Source organism: Lactuca virosa, chromosome 6 (assembly GCF_052849685.1).
Source record: "Lactuca virosa cultivar CGN04683 chromosome 6, Lactuca_virosa_CGN04683_v6, whole genome shotgun sequence".
NCBI classification, from domain to species: Eukaryota; Viridiplantae; Streptophyta; class Magnoliopsida; order Asterales; family Asteraceae; genus Lactuca; species Lactuca virosa.
Genome location: NC_136431.1, coordinates 29,062,340 through 29,068,339, shown reverse-complemented (window position 1 = coordinate 29,068,339; position 6,000 = coordinate 29,062,340).

The following is a 6,000-nucleotide window of genomic DNA, read 5'->3' as shown; positions in this document are numbered from 1 at the left end:
AAATTGTTGATTCTAACTACATGTTAATGGATTTGAAAAGTATCACTCTGATTAAAGACATGGATCTCTTTAAAGATGAGTATACCAACAAGTCGTCCGTCATTGAGACAATCGGACGTCAAAAACTGGGAGGAGGTCTTTTCAATTAAGATGGACATAATGGATCAAGAGGTAGGTACCTTATTTAAATTAATATTTCTTCAGTTCAAAAAAACATGTACATCAAAAATAAAATAAGTTAAATTACTATAGTAAATAAAGTAATAATGTCCCATTTCTACACATCAATTATGGCATGTACTTTCAAAGCACGATGTTTTATTAAGAAAAAATAAAATAAACAACTATAAACAAAACCTTTGTAATGCATAAAAACCAACCTCAAGTAATTGCATCAAGTAACAATACAATCCATAAAAACCATAATAAGCTTAAGTCATTTAAAAGCAATTCAGAAGAAAGAAAAAAAAACTAGATATGTGCTTTGATAACTTATCTATTAGTTCCTTTCATTTTAAATTGAATATCTTTAATGCAGGTTCATCAATAAGCTTAATACCATCAATCCATTCCATTATAAGCACAACTTTACAGGTTCCAGTATATTTTTGGAAGTTTAACCCATTTCTCGTTCAGAGAAGTTTCTACCTCTTGGATAGCATAAAAAAAGACTATGCATAAATTGTTGTGCATTGTAACAATTGTAGAAACGAGCACTGTTGAAAGTCCATCACCACTTGAGAAAAAAAAGCATATCGACAAATATGGAGTTGAAAGTTGAAACATACTCTTAATTATGTTTACGATCTTGATGATACCACCGAATCATCTTCAAAAAAAAATCTGGAAGTATCCATCGTTGGCGACATGGAAAAATATGTAGGTTTAAGAATGAAAAACATTGTTTACTTTTAATTGGATTTTTAATGTCGGTAGAATTTTTGTTAAAGTACATTTTCATTACATTTGCTTTAACTTTGGTTAATTAATCTATTTTACATGTTTTCTATTGATTGTCGATTTTTCTCTTTACTATGTTTAATATGTATGAAAAGTACTCGGCTAATACAAGTATACTTTTACAAAATATTCAACATCTTTCCAAAGTACTTGGCTAATCCTTTATTTTCAGAAGCAAAGATTTTATAGCATCGTACTATATAACCCTTTTGAAAGTATCATTAAATACATTTTATAGCATTGTACTCTCATAATCATTTTACAAAATTGTATCTTATTATATCCTAAAAAGGTTTTCTGGGAAAAATAGGAAATATAATATCAATTATAGCTAGCATTCTACTTTAAGAAACTAACGTTCATACTTGGTACGATACCGATAACATTGTACTTTGTAAAAGGACCAATATTTAACTTTAAAGACCACTAAACACAGAAGAATATGTGTTCTACATTTCCATTAACATCTTTCAATTTTGCAAATAACCAAAAAAAATTTCATCATAAGATATTTTTTACATAAAAACAAGATGCTTAATTTGAGATCAAATGAGTAAATCTATAACTATTAAGAATCATCAAACATAAAAACATATTATTTATATGTATTTTAAGTTGTCCACCCGTGTATCACGGGATTATAACCTTGTGTGTGTAATTATTCTTATAAACAGTTCTTATAAACAGGGTAGTTCAATCTTTAGGTTTCTACAATAGTTCGTCATATCTTTTTCATCATGTTGGTATTTCTTCGTGATACATTCATTCCAGCAGTCTTCTGTGCGTTTGGGGTATATGTTTTGTTTTACGGTTTATCTCTCTATTACTATGGATCTTAATGTTTTGAGGAGGTTTTTTAAGGTGGGGAATACCTTTTATCTTGGTGTTGCATAACTATGCATGGGTTTCATCAATAGGATCATTTTTTGGTGATTGGTTATTATATGGGTGAGATCCGTTGAGAACTCATAATTTCACGAAAACTAAAGGTGGAATATTAGATCAAAATTCATTTGTTAATGACGTGATCGTCATCTTACCAATCTTATTTAATATTTAAATTTTGGTGTTATTAGAAATAATAATAATAATAAGTCTAAAAATTATCATAATAAATCAAAATTTCGGACTTTTTTTTATAAAAACAATAATTTTTGATTTTTTTAAAAAATGCAGATTTTTTTAATTTTTTTAGAACACATGAATTTAAAAAAATGAAAATAAAAATATATTTATAAATAACTGCAATGTTTTTCGAAACAGTAAATTTTTAAAATCAATAAATTAAAAAAAATATAAAAAATAAAAGTTGAATATTAAAAAAACTATAATTCTTTTAACCAAAAAAATCAACGTTTTAAGTGCATATATGCATATTTTTTCAAGTGTATATATGCATATTTATTATATTACAATATTCGTAAGTAAATTATAAAAAAACTCATTTTTATTTACTAATGTATTAACACAATAGTACAAATATTTTATTCGATACAAAATAAAATATAAAAAACAAAAAATGTTACAAACTTTCAAAGCATTTTCATGTCTTCGTGTCAGATTTCCATATTTTCTTAAATTTATCACTTTTCACCTCTTTATATTTTCCATAAATTCTTCCGAATCTAAAAGAAAATTAAAAAAAAATGATTAATGCAGGAACACTCATAAAAATACATATGTATATATACCATATAAGAACATGTGGTTGTATCTTTTAAGATTCAAATGTGAAATTCACAAGACAATTTTAAAGAATAATTAGCGAAGAACACTCACACAAAATGCTTGCCTGCATATAGATATAATTCATATGTGGTTCACTTGTGATTTACATGTGAACCACATGTAATTCATATGTGATTCACTTGTGATTTACATATGAATCACATGTAATTCATATGTGTGTCACATGTGTTTTAAATGTGATTCTTATGTGAAATACATGTGATTTACATGTGAATCACATGTAATTCATATGTGATTTACATTTGAATTCGCATATAATTCATATGTGATTCACTTCTGATTTACATGTGAATCGCATATAATTCAGTTTGTAGAATTACCTGATCAATCTGGAAAAGGTACAAATCACAAATCAGATTCAATTTTGCTATTTTCTCCGTGCAAAAAGACATGAATGCCCTCTTGATCCTTATCATTGAAAATAGCCCTAGAAAGTCTATATAGTCTTACCTACCATGACGATGCCTTGTGATGCCATAAGATAATATTCCTTCTGATGTTTCTATGTACAAATTTGCCTCTTTTGCATTACGTCCTGCAAGGGTTACCAAACATTTACATAATACATAAATATTCCTTCAGATATTTTAAGTATAATGGATTTTCTTTTTCCATTGATACATAAAGAACGACTTATTAGATGAAGCAAGTCAAGGAAATTAGATTTTCCCTATTAAGTCTTAACCTCTTACAAATTTTCAGTCATTTTACAAATAAACCGTCCGAATGAGCGTAAGTAATCATTTTATCCTTGATTTCCAACAAAAAGACTTCACAATACATTAAGCCAAGTTTTTGGCTTAACCTATTAAGTCATTCTATCTAAATTACGTAAAAAAGAAACAACCATATATAGTTGTCTAGATTAAATGCTTAATCCATAAAGCTCATTAAGCAAAAAAACAGTTATATAAGTAACATGCTCCACTAACTCCAGAATTTTAAAGCAATATATGTTAAAATTTCTTGTAATAACTTTTAAAACTTGAAGTGGAAGATAATTGTGATACCTCAAGCATATTTCTCAAAAATTGTTCTTCATAGAAATAATCTCTACGTACAAACACAGAAGGTAATTTGTATGTCAAAGCTTCACTACAAGTTCCATATCCAATTTTTCCTGAAACAATTTATGTCAAATGAGTTTGGAATGCAAAAGGAGAGAAAAAAAATTATATATTTTTATCACTGACCAAGCATGCAGTTAGATGTAGTCATGACATCAGGGGTATACACGTGTTTTTCCAGCTTCTTGAAACTGTAAGAAAGCTCCTGTTGATCATCATGTGCCCCACAAATCTGAACCATAGAGGTAGATTTATGAACTCAAATCTGATCAACTCCGTACTTTACCAATTTATGAAATCAAATGCTCCAGAAGGGCCATTAATCAATTCCTCATAAGGAAGAATTAGGATCAGAGAATAATGGTTTTCAATTTCGAGTCAACCTAATTATTCACAGTACTAGATCGGGGAAATTCGATTTTAAACAAATTATTAACCATTGAGGTAGATTTTCGCCACGGAAAACAAGAAATTCAAAGATCACTAAATCAAATATTCATAGATAGACAAAAACATAATCTGATAAAGCAATCATCAAAACTAATGTATTAGCAACATACCTCTTTCGACACTCAACTCATACATGAACAATTGCATGTGTTCCATTTCTCCGATTTCAAAATAGGATCACAAATCTTTTCACTCCAAATGATAAGTAGAGAATGAAATATCGGTTGCAAAATCCGTTGTGGGCGATCGTCAATCTGCACTATGTGAGTTGTGGATTAGGGCATATTGTGGGATCGATCATTGAGATCGAGAGATCGGTAGATCTCTCGATTATTGTACAATCGTGCACCAAATCTGAATGTTGCACAATCATCCAGATCTGGCGAGGATGCTATCGTCGCCAACAGAGGGAAAGACGGATCAGACGTCGTGGCCGGAGAGAGGAAGGAGATGGTGAGGACGACGTATGTAAGAGAGATGAGAAAAAGAAGGGTTATTAGTTTTAGGGGTGAGATAATCTCATTCCTACTTTACCCTTATGATTTTTGTTAGAAACCCACATACACTATTTAGTTTTTTATTAATTACGGGATTGCCATATAAAATCTCAGCCTTTAAAAAATTTGATCTAGTGGTCCATTTTTAGTTTTGGGTTCTCGGGAATATATGAGGTCTCAAATGATCCTTCTCATATATATATATATATATATATATATATATATATATATATATATATATATATATATATATATATATATATATAGGAACTCAAAAAATGGTAGGAACCACGAGAACAAATCTCGAACGTTTATTAATTTAATTGGATGGTTTAGATCTAATGTGAAAAAACGATTAACCTTTATATCATAAGGGTTATTTATGTAAATACGGGAAAGGTGGAGGGTGATTAGATAAATACTAAAGGACATTAACGTAATTCAATTTTTTTTTGAGCGTTACCTCCAGCAATTCATCGAAGTTCGGACGAACGAATCATGTGACGTGCCTAATCCCCCCACCCCCCCCCCCCCAAAGACACGTGTCATCCTTATATTAAGTGGGTTTTTTTATTTTTTTCAATTTCGTTTTTTAGCTAATAACTTTTTTTTTCTTAAAAAAAATCCAAAAAAATCAAAGTTTTTAAAATTTAATTCTCTATAAATTGAGCACAGTAATGAAAATTTGAAAAAAAAATATTTTATTAATTTTTATAATTATAAAAAACCCAGAAAAAAAATCTCCAAAAATTATGAAAATTTAAAGAATACTTCTACTCACTATTCTAATGACTTTGTAAAAAATAATTTTAAAAATATGGTGATTAAGATACCAAACTTGATTTTAAAAGATTAAAAGTTTTTAAAAAAATATTGAACATAATATGATGCAAATAGAGATGATTCAAAATATTTATAACTCAAAAATACTATTATTCAATATGTTTATGATCCTTAACTTTTTCTGATCTAAATTATTTTGATTCAAATATTTAGTGATCCTTAATTATTATATTTTTTATGATTCAAAATTAAATGATTCAAAAATATAATGATCCAAATGTTGTATTATACAAAAACTTCATTTAATTCAATATATTATGATCCAAATTAATATGATACAAAAATGTATGATGCATAATATCGTTATGATTCAAAATATTATGATTTAAAATTTTATGATCCAAAAATAATATGATTAAAAAAAAGTATGAATGGAAAATATTATGATCGTTAATATTTTTCTTATTTAAAATTTTGTAATTGTTAAACATTAA